General features: G+C 45.3%; 1 protein-coding gene and 1 pseudogene across 1 annotated transcript in view; both read left to right on the plus strand.

Annotated features, from left to right (window-relative positions):
* LOC126278924 (KH domain-containing, RNA-binding, signal transduction-associated protein 3-like) overlaps nucleotides 1-16552 on the plus strand; it is a 1426848-nt gene that overhangs the window by 316227 nt on the left and 1094069 nt on the right. The window lies entirely within an intron of this gene.
* On the plus strand, nucleotides 6519-6635 carry LOC126279257 (5S ribosomal RNA; annotated as a pseudogene).

The raw sequence follows: 16552 nt of genomic DNA on the forward strand, positions 1-16552 counted from the left end.
TACGAAAATATTTTGTTGACAACGACTTACGTAGGGGGAAAAGATCATCATAATAAAATAGGGGACATCAGAGTTCGCACGAAAAGGTACAGGCATTCTGTTTTTCCACCCGCTGTTCAAGGATGAAATAATGGAGAATTAGTGCGAAGGTAGTTCAATGAACCCTCTTCCAGACGCTTAAGTGTGATTTGTAGAGTATTCACGCAGATGCAAATGTAGATTTACACGAATTCTATACTATATATGATGTGAAGCTATCCCCTGAGATTATGGTAATGGTGAAAACAACTATATGTAGGTAGAGAGTACCGATTTAGACTCTAATAAGTTAGTCTAGCAGTTCTGATCTGCCGCATACCATAGCAACAAGACTAGGTCCAATGCAGTGTGAAAGATTCATTCAGAAAAACCTTCAACCTGCTGGTGATGCAAACCCTGCAAAATATGCAGCAGAGCTTATGTTAAGTTTGGAGACTAGAGGATTGGTAGAATAAAAATTGCCCGGAAATTATTTCATTTATTTAAGGTAGGTAACCCAACTTACATGCCGCACGCAAGGGACAGATGATGAGGGCTGCCTATTTTAAGGTGCATTAATTTTTACTTCCTCCTAAGTAACTGACGCGAAAGAAACCATCAAGATTAAATTCTAAAGATTCTAGCACACACAGAGACTTACCGGCTATCGTTCACTTTCGCGAACCATAGAAGAGGCAAACGGAGAAATGCCAGTAATACATGAAGTACCGTACACGACAACCTGGATTGCGGGCTGTACAGATGTAAGAAATATTTTATGGGTCAGTTTGATTTTTCCCGCCCTGTAGAAGAGAAGTACTGTCTGAAGTGTGGCTGAGGGCACGTCATGAGTTACGCGTGGCCAGCTCAGCCGCTAAGAACAATGTCCTCTAAAGGCAACGTTCTGGGTCTGAGTGTTGGCTCAGCACAGTTCTGATCTATCAGGAAGTTTCAGCGTTTCACGCATTACGAAGTTCAACAGGCAGTTCAGATAGTCTGTCTGAAGCCTACAACTCTCCACGACGGTTTCACTTCAGCAAGCCTCTTCATCTCTGTGTAGCTGCTGGAACCCACATTCACTTGAACCCAGATGAGTAAGCAAAGCCTTGAGCTCCCTCAAAAGCTGTTACTCCGTCCACCACTACACTCCACTCTTCCCTACATTACCAAATTAACAATTACTTCATGCCACAGCGTGAGTGTCATCAACACATCAGTCAATTTAATCAAAATGAGCTATAACAACTTTATCTTCAGTTCCCCTTTTCATTAGATATTCCATTTACCCATACAATCTTCATTAGTCCTCTGCAACACTGGATACCAAAAACATATATTCTCTTTTTGCCCCTACTATTTAAAATACAGTTTTCTCATCGATATAAGACTAAGCACCAGTCACGTATTTTCAGAAAAGCACTTCCAACACTTAAGTGTATGTTAAATGGCAATAGCTTTCTCGTTTTCAGAAAACGTTTAATCTCTGTTACCAGTCAACATTTTATATCGCCTTTGGTTCTTGGTTCGAATGACTCTGAGCAACATGGGACTTAACATCTGAGGTCATCAGTCTCCTAGAACTTACAACTACTTAAACCTAACTAACCTAAGGACATCACACACATCAATGCCCGAGGCAGGATGCGAACCTGCGACCGTAGCAGTCACGCGGTGCTGGACTGAAGCGCCTAGAACCGCTCGGCCACCGCGGCCGGCTTTGGTTCTTGCTTCGTCAGTTTTTTCTACTGACCAGATGGCAAAACTCTTCTACTACTTTTGGTGTTTCATTTCGTGATCAGATGCACTCAGCACGGCTATTTTTCATTCAACTACATTTTATTACAACCCATCTCGGTACACGTTCTATCAAGTCATCTACTGCATCCCTTGACTCCTCTGACAGAATGCAATTTCACTGAGAAAACATTAAAATTTTATTTGTTCTTTGTGAGATTTATCGCTTTTCGAAGTTCCTTCTTGGTTTCATTTACTTTGGGATTTACGTACATGTTGAATAATACGATGGGCCTGCCTACAAGAATGTCTGACGCCCTTCTCATTTACTGCCCTCTTTAGAGCCCTTCGAGTCTTAGTATCAACGGACTGGTCTGTTCTAGTTGTAGATAACCTACACAGAATGAAACTGAGGTCAGTATGTAGGCTGTACCATTTTCTTGAGCACCTCAATAATTTTCTGTCCAGAAGCCTAATAAAACTACAGGGGAACATTAAGTAGCTTGTAACTTTGATGTTTACCAAGATATGACCAGAAGCACGTCTTTTTTAAAAATAAAAACAGTCGCGTGGTGTAGCCGCATGGTCTCAGGCGCCTTGCCATGGTTCGCGCGGCTCCCTCCGGCTGAGTTTCGAGTTCTCCCTCAGGCATGTGTGTGTGTGTTGTCATAAGCGTAAGTTAGTTTCAGTAAGATTAAGTAGTGTGCAAGTCAGCAGCCTGGTCCCATCGAAGCTAACCACAAATTTCCAAAATTAAGTAAAACCGAATAATTTTCATTCGGTGATGCATTTTCTCTCCTTAAGACATGTTCCAAGAGAGAAAATTGTACCATTTGCGTAACCACAACGTCATTAAACATGTAACGTAAAACTTACTTACAATTCCATGTGCTCGAACACACTGCAGGTAACCTGAGTAACGTAACTCGTCCATTAGCATGATCTGTCAAGAAAATGGTTCAAATGGTTCTGAGCACTATGGTCCCCTAGAACTTAGAACTACTTAAACCTAAATAACCTAAGGACATCATACACATCCATGCCCGAGGCAGGATTCGAATCTGCGACCGTAGCGGTCGCACGGTTCCCGTCTAGAGCGACTAGAACCGCTCGGCCACACCGACTGGCTGGATTTGTCATTTAATAAATGAAGACACTAGGAAAATGTACACCAGTCATTCAGTCGACTCTTTTCAGTTTAATGTTTGAATTAGTTCAGTGTACATCATCGAAGAAAAGGTAGAACTGATATTCACCTATGGGGAATGTAAATTAGCAGAACAGTAATTGGAATAATGCTCACATTACCCTTGAGCTTCCATTTTTTTAATGTTAGCTCCCGCAAGTGAACGAGTTACGTTACTAGAATAATAGCCTTGTGCGCCAGAACAGAAGAGTCAAACTGAATCTTCAGTTACGTTTTTAATAACGTCATGTTCATGTGAATGTGCGCCGTGATACGTTTTTGAGCAGGTCATAGTTAAAACTGTGTGCCTGCCCGAGACTCGAACGCGGGACCTTTGCCTTTCGCGGGCAAGTGCTCGGTCCCGAGTTCGAGTCTCTGTCGGGCACACAGTTTTAATCTGCCAGGAAGTTTCATATCAGCGCAAACTCCGCTGCAGAGTGAAAATCTCATTCTGGAAACATCCCCCAGGCTGTGGCTAAGCCATGTCTCCGCAATATCCTTTCTTTCAGGAGTGCTAGTTCTGCAAGGTTCCAGGAGAGCTTCTGTAAAGTTTGGAATGTCGGAGACGAGGTACTTGCAGAAGTAAAGCAGTGAGTAGGCGGCGTGAGTCGTGCTTCGGTAGCTCAGTTGGTAGAGCACTTGCCCGCAAAAGGCAAAGGTCTCGAGTTCGAGTCTCGGTCGGGCACACAGTTTTAATCTGCCATGAAGTTTCATATCAGCGCACACTCCGCTGCAGAGTGAAAATCTCATTCAGGTCATAGTTATTTAGTTAAATCCATGTTCCAAGGATCATTTTGCACGATAAATGGTAATGATGTGGTGCGAATATTTTATAGTCTCGTGGCATATGGTTAACTGCTGAAAATTTTTAAGGTTTTTCTAAGAACATTTGCTTGATGCCTTTTCTATTTGGCTTCTGGACAAAAAGTTATTAGGCGAGGTAAGTATGAATGGGACACCCTGGGTAGAATTCGACGTATAGTGAAGAAGAGTGTAGTAACGTTTAGTGTTGGCTGATAAAAAGCCCTTTCCGATCGCCAACAGTTCACACTATCAGCCAGAACATTATGACCACTAGAACCTACTATCTATATAAACCCGTCCAGGCGGTAGCGGCGTCGCCTGGCGAGGAATGACTGCTGGTCAAATACATGCACGGTCCTTGTAATGTCAGTGGGCGTGCTGTCCCTGTGTATAACGACGAAGATCTATCTAAGTTTGGCTAAGGGCAGAGTGTGATGGCTCCATCACTATCCAGAAGTCGTGAGATTGGGGGGCCACTCTTCATTACAAATGTCGGGCTTCGTACACAGGGCGGATTGGTAAAACAGGACATGGTAACAGCACAATATCGACAACTGCAACCGAAATAGGCACGTGAGCATTGGCACTGGACGATAGCGCATGGTCTGATGAATTCGGATACCTTCTTCATCATGCCAACTGGAGGGCGCGAATCCACCATCTTCCTGGGGGGGAGCTCCTTGACATCTGTACTGCGGAACGGAGACTATTAACACCCCCCTGCTTCCCGGGATTTGCGAAATTACTAGTCGACAATGATTTTGAATTATGAATTTAGACCCGCGTCGGGATGAGGCATCCGAATCCGAAGTAAATAATGATTATTCCGCGGGAAACAGGAGACGTTATAACTTGATCGTTATTGAATGAGTAATTTCATTCAATAACGACCGGTAAATGAAATCATGGAAATAATTTGGAAATAAATTTTGCCTGTGGAAATTTTGCCGAAAGAAATGATTAAGTTGTAAAAGCAATTAAAAAATCGGTCGCCAGCTCAACTGATGAGCGACAGTGCTGTTAAGTACGTGAACAATTGTGTCAAAAATGAAGTTTACCTGTTTATAGCGCAGCAGGTGGAGCGGGAACTTTTACGTAAGTGCTGTGTCAGGCTCAATAGTCATATAAAACAATGTCATAACAATCTAACTACACTTATTTTGTTCATAATTTGTCAGCTAAGTGCAATGCTGACAACACAGATAATTATCTATCGAGATTTTGAATAATGGACTGTCATTCTGTCTTTAAAATTACGTACTTTGCACAATTTAATCTACTGATAATGAGATACATTGCCAATAATTGATCAACTATGTTTTGAATGATAATAATTCATTAATTGGGGGATTGTCAGGAGGAATAAACTTTATAGTTTCATGAAATATCATTGAATTAACTTCAGCTGAATATGCATTGAAATACATCTTAGTAATCAAATTTATTACTTTAGTCTATTATTAAGTAACTACGGTTGGCGTAAGCTTATTAAGTGGAGCAATTAACTACGATAACCAGTCTGACAATTACTCTTCAGCGTCTGTGCAAATAATTTCATAATTAACATATTTTCTCTTGATAATGGCGTGACACACTCGGTTCAGTAAGGTAAGGATTGGAAGGAACCTACTTGGTGTTATCGTCGGGTGGAATGTAACTGTAACACTTCGATTATAAAGTGCTTGTTATTAACTGTTCAACTTCAGAGAAAAGCACAGTCACTAGCAATCCTTCTACAATTTTATCCTACGAAAATACGTAGATATTACTTCCTTCGTTGTCGGTGGATCGACGGAAGTCCACGGCAGCGACACAATGTGGCAGCGGACTTTTTCTGTTGGGACTTGGGCCCACAGTGCGCTTCACATTTAAGTCCTCGTTTCTTCAGCACTGTGCCCGTTAATCCATAATAACTTGTCCGGCCATGCTTCCAGATATGCCGACCATTACTTTCCCGTCGTACTCAGATCCACACACTAGCCGTTCGATGTAACACAGATAGGGCTGGCAGCACTCGACTGTACGTCTTACTCCGAGCACGGCGTCACTGCTACTACTGCACGCTGGCGCGCTCCCGTGCCCAGAGGCGCGACGAGACAGTCTCTAAATATACCCTGACTTTCCAGTGTTAAATATTACATAATTTAAATATAGTATTTACAATTCATATTTACACTAGACAATACATCGTATACAAACAGTTTCATGTGTTAAGTAATCGAAAAAATTCATAGCAAGGACTGCGTTGTATCGTCACAAGACAAGCTGGCGGAGGCTCCGTTATGCTCAGGCGAACATTCACGTAGGCAATCATAGGTCCAGTGGAGCTCTTGCAAGGCTCCATGATGGCCAAAGAATATCATACACTGGTTGCAGACCATGTACGTCCCTTCATGGCAATCGTGTTTCCCGACGGCAGTGGTATTTTTCAACAAGATAATGCGCCATGTCACAAGGCCAGGAGTTTGGTGGAGTCGTTCGGGGAACTCAGTAGCGATTTCCAATTGATGCGATGCCTCCTTCCCCCATCCCCCCGAATTCGCCGGATCTGAACCCGATCGAACGCATCTGGGATGTGATTGAAAGTGGCGCCAGAGCTCATCGCCCCCCTTCCCGGAATTTAGGGGGAATTAGGTGCTTTGTTTGTGCAGACGTGGTGCCAACTGCGGTCAGCCATCTGCCTAGGTCTCTTTGCTTCCATGCTGCGACTCGTCGCCGCTGTTGTCCGTGCCAAAGGTGAACATACCAGCTATTAGGTATGTTGTCATAATGTTCTGGCAACGGCCTTGCCGCAGTGGACACACCGGTTCCCGTGAGATCACCGAAGTTAAGCGCTGTCGGGCGTGACCGGCACTTGGATGGGTGACCATCCAGCCGCCATGCGCTGTTGCCATTTTTCGGGGCGCACTCAGCCTCGTGGTGCCAATTGAGGAGCTACTCGACCGAATAGTAGCGGCTCCGGTCAAAGAAAAAACCATCATAACGACCGGGAGAGCAGTGTGCTGAACACACGCCCCTCCTATCAGCGTCCTCAACTGAGGATGACACGGCAATCGGATGGTCCCGATGGGCCACTTTTGGTCTCCAGACGGAGTCAGTGAGTCATAATGTTGTGGCTGATCAGTGTATAAGCACAGCGCCGATCAGAAAAGAAGTACGTGACACTTCCGCGCCTTGGACCCGATGCCTGGCCGTGGTGTGGCGTGCACAAAGGGTAAGAGCCTAACGTCGATGCTGAGAGGGGCGCAGCGTTACGTTGTCTCTGTGCGTCGCCGGAGGCACGAGTTGTCTCACTGCGGCGACGTGAGGGGACGTGATGAGCCGAGACGAGAAGCGACGGGCGGCAAAGGCCGCGGCCCCCGTGCCCGCTGACGTCACCTTAATTGTGCCTCCTCTAACTCTCACTTAGTCCACTTCAGGCGGACACGCCGGCTGTAAACACTAATTATGCGCCGGCGGCCAGAGGAAGGAGTCTCCACCGCCAGCGGCTGGTCTGTCCCTGGAGCGAGCTTCTCAGATCGCGACTTTTGGTTAGAAAATTGCAAAACACTTTTACTCGTAACTTTTTCTTCTTCATTTCATTCTTTCCTACGGTCCCTAGACCATCTACTTGTACAATAAGCAAAGCACCGTACGCTGTGTGACGGACGGAATTTTCTGTACCACGGTCACTTCCTTTCCCGCTCCCGTCGCACCGAGGGAGGTGGCTGTAGCCATCGGCACAGGGACGAGTTGGTTAAAGCTATCGTGGCACTCTACAAGTTTTGTGACGTCACTTCCTACTATTTCGTGTTGAGAAGTCATTTCGTTACGTGAAACACAAAATAAGTTCTGCGTTACTTGGGCGACGTGTCACGTAAAGTAAAGAACTCCATGTCACAAGAAGAAAGATTGAGGTCCGCAGAGCAAGAGTCCTTATTGTTTTTGTTGTGTTCAGTGGGGTTTAATCTGTACCTCATACCCCATCAATAAATTTTGGAAATTTGTTGTAAGGACTATGGGACCAAACTGCTGAGGTCATCGGTTCGCAGGCTTAGACACTACTTAATCTAACTTAAACTAACTTACGCTAAATACAACACACACACAACCATGCCCAAGGGAGGAGTCGAACCTCCGACGGCAGTAGCCGTACGAACCGTGACAATTTGCCAGCGATAGCACGGCTGCAACGCGCGGCCCCCATGAATACACTCCTGGAAATTGAAATAACAACACCGTTAATTCATTGTCCCAGGAAGGGGAAACTTTATTGACACATTCCTGGGGTCAGATACATCACATGATCACACTGACAGAACCACAGGCACATAGACACAGGCAACAGAGCATGCACAATGTCGGCACTAGTACAGTGTATATCCACCTTTCGCAGCAATGCAGGCTGCTATTCTCCCATGGAGACGATCGTAGAGATGCTGGATGTAGTCCTGTGGAACGGCTTGCCATGCTATTTCCACCTGGCGCCTCAGTTGGATCAGCGTTCGTGCTGGACGTGCAGACCGCGTGAGACGGCGCTTCATCCAGTCCCAAACATGCTCTGTGGGGGACAGATCCGGAGATCTTGCTGGCCAGGGTAGTTGACTTACACCTTCTAGAGCACGTTGGGTGGCACGGGATACATGCGGACGTGCATTGTCCTGTTGGAACAGCAAGTTCCCTTGCCGGTCTAGGAATGGTAGAACGATGGGTTCGATGACGGTTTGGATTTACCGTGCACTATTCAGTGTCCCCTCGACGATCACCAGAGGTGTACGGCCAGTGTAGGAGATCGCTCCCCACACCATGATGCCGGGTGTTGGCCCTGTGTGCCTCGGTTGTATGCAGTCCTGATTGTGGCGCTCACCTGCACGGCGCCAAACACGCATACGACCATCATTGGCACCAAGGCAGAAGCGACTCACATCGCTGAAGACGACACGTCTCCATTCGTCCCTCCAGTCACGCCTGTCGCGACACCACTGGAGGCGGGCTGCACGATGTTGGGGCGTGAGCGGAAGACGGCCTAACCGTGTGCGGGACCGTAGCCCAGCTTCATGGAGACGGTTGCGAATGGTCCTCGCCGGTACCCCAGGAGCAACAGTGTCCCTAATTTGCTGGGAAGTGGCGGTGCGGTCCCCTACGGCACTGCGTAGGATCCTACGGTCTTGGCGTGTATCCGTGCGTCGCTGCGGTCCGGTCCCAGGTCGACGGGCACGTGCACCTTCCGCCGACCACTGGCGACAACATCGATGTACTGTGGAGACCTCACGCCCCACGTGTTGAGCAATTCGGCGGTACGTCCACCCGGCCTCCCGCATGCCCACTATACGCCCTCGCTCAAAGTCCGTCAACTGCACATACGGTTCACGTCCACGCTGTCGCGGCATGCTACCAGTGTTAAAGACTGCGATGGAGCTCTGTATGCCACGGCAAACTGGCTGACACTGACGGCGGCGATGCACAAATGCTGCGCAGCTATCGCCATTAGACGGCCAACACCGCGGTTTCGTGGTGTGTCCGCTGTGCCGTGCGTGTGATCATTGCTTGTACAGCCCTCTCGCAGTGTCCGGAGCAAGTATGGTGGGTCTGACACACCGGTGACAATGTGTTCTTTTTTCCATTTCCAGTAGTGTATATGCTATATCCTAAGCATCAGAAAATTGAATGTCTCTAGAGCCAACCGTAATTGGTACGATTTGTTGTGATAGAACGACAGGAAAAGTCACATTGATGGTTAAGGAATTGTCGTAGTTCGTTGTTATCGCGTTATAATTCGCGTGTTATGAGAGTAAACGGTTCTAAAGCAACGGCACATTCAAAATTCGTGAAAAACCTTTCTTTCTTGTTGCGATTTATTACAGTCAAATGTAAATATATAGCATTTCGCCGATTAAAGCCTATAAAAGACTATTATATTAAACTCAAAGTCTCTTACCACGAAGCTACAGCCTAGCATAGTGGGAAAAGGTACCACTTTTCTAGAAACGAAGGTAGGTCGGCTGAAGGTTCGAATTTTGCTGTATAAATTTTTTTCATATTTGCGTTTTCTAACATCTTGTGGGCCTTTCTTACGAAATTAATAGAAATAGTTTCTGCAATAGTTGAGCCGGCCGCGGTGGCCGAGCGGTTCTAGGCGCTCCATTCTGGAACCGAACGACCGCTACGGTCGCAGGTTAGAATCCTGCCTCGGGCATAGATGTGTGTGATGTCCTTAGGTTAGTTAGGTTTAAGTAGTTCTAAGTTCTAGGGGACTGATGGTCTCAGCAGTTGAGTCCCGTAGTGCTCAGAGCCATGTGAACCATTTGTTAAGTCCCACAGTGCTGAGAGCCATTTGAACCATTTTTTGCTATACTTGATGTTATGTAAATATAAATACGTTCTCTATCAGTAATGAGTTTGTTCGAGTTGGTCAACTGATGTCCTACTGGATGGACATGTACTTGAATGTTTCCTTTTTGTGTTGTTACATCCTAAGTGATATCAAAGTTTTTATTTATGCATACAACAGCAGAACAGCATGACCAGCATATGGACATGGGAGGAAATGTGCGTTTTAATAGAAGTAGCGAAGGAAATACTTTCCCGTCCAGTTTAGTGATCAAATTGTATTGTTTGCGAGCTACATGAAGCCGGCAACTGTCGCTGGAAAGAGCTGACAGCGCGAAATCGTATTTCGTGTGCCGACGGAGCATGTCTCGTGACATTTGGGTATTCCACTGCGTGCACGTCAACGTTTGCTGCTCCGTCTGTGAAAAGCCTCATGGGTTCTAAGATGTTATCCATCGTCGTTCATACATGTTGTGAAAAGTGCCGTAACACCCCCCATGGGATACGCCCCAAATGTCGCAAGTTGCGATTACGTTGAGAACGACTTGCTGTGTTCTGTCTGCTGCTTAACTCTTTTGTCAAATCACACAACAGTTGTCATATTCCGCAAACTTCTACTTAATTCGTTAGTCCGCATTACGGAATTCTACCGAATGCCTTCTGGAACTCAACGAAGACTTCGTCATCCTTGGATCCCGTATCTACTTGTCAAGCGATGGGTAAATACATACTTCCCAGATCCTGATAAGAAAATGAAAAGACGAAGACACGATATTTGCGCCAGTAAACAGCAAAACAGTTTATTTTATGACCAGTTTCAGATATCGAAACGAGGTTTTCGACATATGATAGCTCGCAGCGAGAGCTAATCGGAAACTAAGAAACGTTTGCTCGCAATGTGGAAACCATAGTAGAAATAACTGCTTCATTTCCAACAGTTAACCTAGCAGTTACTTCTCTGCGTAGTCGCCGCTTCGACTTAGACATTTGTCGTTGCGCTGTACTAACTTTACAATACCCTTTCCATTGAAGGCAGCATCCTGTGCTTTCCAACAATTTTATGCTCTGGACTGCAGCTGGTTGTCTGTGTCGAAATGTTGTCTTCATAGCGAGCGGTTCATCAGACGGGTGGGTGTGCTAATACTCCAGTCGAAAATGCTACAGGACCTTCTTCATTGCGCGGCAGAGAAGTATCATGAAGAAGGAACTGATTGACAGTTACGTAATGCGGGATTGCATGAAATCAGGCGAAATCTCTCAGCAGGCATCCACACATGGCGGGAGACACTATTTTATGGGTGTCTTTATGCGCTCTCTGAGCGCTCAGAACTGCGATGTGGGCGTACTAGAGACCCCGCACAACACATCTGTGTAAAGCTTTATCGGATTTTCACTGTTTCCATTTCGCCACCGATCGTTCCTTACTTTTCCAATAGCACTCGCGATTTTCCCCTGTATTTAATCCTCTTAACTCTTGTATCAAGAGAGATACTGAAGGGAGTATGGTTTATTTAACTCGAACGATATACGTTTTAACAGCATTCGAAAGCCTTTCAGAAGACGCGTACAGAGATGCATCTGTGGCTGATGTTGCTCTAGAAGCTTTTCACAAAAATAGCTGACAAATGTGAGAACATTGAAAGACAAGGTTGCCGGAAGCAGGTACTGCAGTGTAATGGCAGCTGTGTGGGCGTCTCATGCCAGGATCCGTCGTTGAGTTAAGCCTTTTGAACATTTACTTTTTTTGTAGAGAAGCTATTCACTTAAACATGAGTACGAACACACATGTGAGATAACATTTACGGTATATTTCCGCGGTACTTGAAGGATCATCGACAGATTAAAAAGTGAAATACACAGCATTACGGTTCGTGACCTGCTCGTGTTAGCAAGCAGCTTCCGGATTTGGGCAGGTGCGCCTGCTTCGGATAGAATCCGCCTAGCGGATTAACGACGAGGGCAGGTGTGCTGAGCAGCCTGTATGTGATTTTTAGGCAGTTTCCCGCATCCGACGACGCAAATACCTGGCTGGTAATCACGTCTCGCCACAGTTACGCGCTTCGTAAACATGTAGAAAACATCCACGCACATTCAGATGGGTGGAGTTGCACACAGAGTATTCGGGTGCGCATATTCTGTCCTGGAAGGAGGTGTGTAGTGGTAAAGGGGTGGCAACAGGGTACGAGGGGTATAGGTACGAGATGAAGACAAAAGAAAAACAAGACGGTATTGCTGTCGCATAATATAATACAGTGTGTCCAGAAACAATCTTTTCAGCTTAAGATTTTAATACCTTTGAAACAATACAAAATATTAACAAATGCTTTTCATACATGTGATAAGCTAACTAGTAAAATTTTCTTCCCTCATTCATAGACATCAGTGTATGGACGCTTAGTGCCACGGTTAACGTCTAGTCAGAATTCTATTTCTCACCACGTGCGACTCAAGGTCTTCGCGGTGACATGTTCAAATGCATTGTGAATGTGTGCCTTCAAGTCCTGTGGGTCTCTACCCATGGTTACGTACAGCAGTTGCTTTACAAAAGCTAAGAGTAAGAAGTCTGATGTATGACGTCAGGAGATCGTGGCGGCCATCGAATTGGACGATCTAGTCCAATCTCCCCCCCCCCCCCCCTATCTGGGAACTTAACATCTAAAAACTGACAGACACTTACGGACCAGTGGTGTGGTGCGCCATCCTGCTGTAATATGTCATCAGGTGGCAGGTGTTCGAATAGTGGCGCACAAGACTCTTGTAAAATGTCCAGGTAAATACCACCGTTGATGGCAGACTCGATGAAAAAAATGGATCAATTATATAGCCGTGCATCAGTGTACACCAAACATTGACTTTGGCACTGTCTCTTTGCGTTTCACACGTAAGATGAGGATGCTGTGAACCTCATATACGAACGTTACGACGATTCAGTTTGCTGCATACTAGAAACCCTGCCTCATTCGTGAAACAAATCTTTTCCAGAAAGTCATTGTTTGCGTCAGTACTGTGCAGCATATCCACTGCAAACTGCTTACGTTTTTCCGTAGGCTTTAGCGCCTGAAGCTGCTGCACCTTGTATGGGTATAGCCGTAAGCTCTTATGCAAGACATTGTGCACTGTAGACAATGTCATTTCCAAGTCTCTGGTCACCGTACTCACCGATTTTGTCAGATTCCTTATACTAACGCCTGCAGTATCTTGACCACAATGGCGTCTGGAACAGATGGGTGACCCGCCCCCTTTTTGTGGAGAACGCAACCTGTTTCTATAAATGACATATGCCAGACTTGAATAGTTGGCCGACACGGCTGTTGCCTTCTATATCGTGTTCGAATGTTTTGTTGCCCTTGGGTATCGGACGTCGTATTTATGAAGGAGGCCACACACTGAGCTTTCTTCTGTGACGTCCACTTTTTCCCAGGTTTTCAAGTTAAATTTTGTATCAAAATTTCTTCTCCTTGGACCTGACGAGCTTTGTGAGTTATTTAACGTGTTGAAAACTATTTGTTAATATTTACTATAGTTCTGAAGTTATTAAAGTCGGAAGTTGTAAAGATAAATTACGGGAACCCTCTATATAAAATAAATATTATTAGTGCGGAATATTTCAAACATTTGGATTTGAATTCCTAAGTCTTCTCTATATACTGCTAGTTAGCATGTGATTCTATTTGTAACTACCCTAACGGGTTATGTATCTTTGCCGCATAAAATAGAGCCAAGAGGAAGTGTGCTTAGCCTTCGTAACGCAAGCCTACTTTCTAACTACTTGTATCGACGGAGTCGGGTGTGAGGGTTGTTCGTGGCGTTGCTCACATCGCAACAGCCGACTACGTCAGCCTTGATTTTCCATTTTAGCTCGTTTTAGGGTACTCTTACGGGGACTTGCAGTGCTAACAGCATTCGTCAGCGTCATATCATGGTACTCATTCGTCTCTTCAAGAACTGTCGGATGCAAAAAAAGAAAAAAAAGACTGAGTCGCATTGAAAGAAAATATGTCTTTCAATATCTTGAGTACGTTGGTTTGTGTACTTACATTTGTGTACTTTCAGCGCAACTGACAGCATGTTCCACTGCTTCAAATGTGTTAACTATGGCGTTATGTGTTTATGTATATCGGACGTTGTTTATGTTTGTTAACGGATGTATGCTTGAAAACCGCAATAATATTGATTAAAATAAAGTCGAAGGTGAAAATGCTGCCTTTCAATAAATTTGTTGGAACGTTCTCACCGAAAAAAGAATCTTCAATTTTGCTGGGCATTTTACAACATAATTATTTATTAATCACACAGAGAAGACAGGAAAAATTACTGTGATATGCGAGGGCAATTAATAAGTAACAGAACACATTTTTTGTGGCAGTAGGTTGGTTTTATTCAGGATTCCAATACATCATATGAATCCGCTCTCTTTTGGATATAAAACCCTATTTTTCAACATAATCTCAGTTCAGTGCGACGGCCTTACGCTACCTTACATGTTACTACTCTACTGACCGAAGTAGGGGCCAATATCTTGCTGCATCAATTATCACCCCATCATCTACGTACTGCTTTCCGCAGGAAGCATCCTTCAATGGGCCAAACACATGGAAGTCGGATGGTACGAGAATCGGACTATAGGGTGGATGATGACGAACATTGGAGTGAAGTTTTGTGAACTGCTCTCGGGTGGATAGACTTGTGTGAAGCCATGAGTGGTCATGGAGAAGATTTAGTTCGTTTGCATTTTTATGGCGACGAACACGCTTAAGTCGTTTCTTCAGTTTCCTTAGTGTGTGTACGGTCAGTCGCCATGCGGGAGATCGGATTGGTTTGCCCGACCTTGTTGGGATGATGTGACAGACTCACCGTGCTTTTGCTCACTGCCAGGTCTCCTTTGACATTCTGCAAGAGCCTGTTAATAAATGGTTCAAATGGCTCTGAGCACTATGGGACTTAACTTCTGAGGTCATCAGTGCCCTAAAACTTAGAACTACTTAAACCTAACTAACCTAAGGACACCACACACATCAATGCCAGAGACAGGATTCTAACCTGCAACCGTAGCGGTCGCGCGGTTCCAGACTGTAGCGCCTAGAACAGCACGCCCACTCCGGTCGGCCGCCTGTTAATATCTGCGATATTCTCAGCCTGCAGGCTATCTACCAATACCAATCTTGTCACCCTTTGGTCTCTGCTATCCATGACCTTCTCTCTGCCCTTGGCCGTGCAACCTGTTCCGTTGTCATTTCTGGATCCCAAGTCATGTGGGCATCCCAGGGAAAGAACTGGCTGACCGTTTGGCAACAGAAGCAGATACTTACCAGCCATTTCCTTTCATGATTTCAGCTGTGGATACGCGGATCTACGTCAAATCTCCCTTTGCCCAAATATGGTGCGCTATTCCTCACAGTAATAAACTCTGCACAATCAAGGAGTCTACTGCAGTGTGGCGCTCTTGCTTCATCTCCTCTCGGAAGGAGTCCACTGCTTTATGCCGTCTACGCCTCTGTCATACCAGACCCACCTACTGTTTCCTCCTACGTGACGACCCACCCTCACAATGTGGTTGTGGAGTCAGACTGACGGTATCCCACATATTGGTAGAATGTCCCCTTCTTTCGGCCCTTCGTGCCAAGTATCGTCTTCCCGATTCCTTAAACTTAATATTAGCAGACGGTTCACGGACGGTTGAACTGATTCTCAGTTCCCTCCGTGAAAGTGGTATTACTTCCAGTTATAAGGATCTACTTTAGTCTTGGAGCAGGGGCAGTGAGGTAGATCATTCCTACACGTCTGTCAGGGGCCTGAAGATGGCGTAGTAAAACGCTGAAACTGGTAGGTCAATAAAATAAGGTTGAAAATTTACGGATGAAAGGCGTTTACTTTGTCCTCCTCTGGTTGTGGTTGGAACTTATTTTACAGTCTTCTCGGTGTGTGAGCCAATGACCGCCTCCTATCTTCCAGTTTTTAGGTTTGGTTTCACCTTTTATGCCTTTTACTGTATGTGGTTAATGTTTATTATTTTATAAATTGCCACCCGTGACTGGATCCGTCCACTTTTAGCGGACCCCCTTTCCTCTGTGACTGACTTCGGAATCGCGGAACTAATGACCTCGTCGTTTGGTCCCATAATCCCTTTCAATCAATCACTCAACCAGTCTGCGATGCTCTGGTTTTCCGCCAAAGGAAACTCAATGGGAGTTCTGCTTGAAACGTACCTCGGTTGCAGAAGTCATTTTGAAAGCTATGTATAACACCACGACTTATTGGAACGTCATGACACTACAGTGGCTGAAGCGTAAATGTTCCACAATGTCCCATAACAAATTCTGCATTTTTTCAGACGAAATTGGCGGAGAAATAAAATGTGTTGAAGTAAATATTGAACCTCCTTGTACCTAGGTGCAGCTCCTTTTCGATGGTCGAGACTGAAACGTGACTTAATTGTTGATCTACGCTATTCCTTACGAAACTAATGTTTAAAACTACTCCACGAAAAGAGTTTGGATGTGT

This window comes from Schistocerca gregaria, chromosome 6 (genome assembly GCF_023897955.1).
Source record: "Schistocerca gregaria isolate iqSchGreg1 chromosome 6, iqSchGreg1.2, whole genome shotgun sequence".
Classification (NCBI taxonomy): domain Eukaryota; kingdom Metazoa; phylum Arthropoda; class Insecta; order Orthoptera; family Acrididae; genus Schistocerca; species Schistocerca gregaria.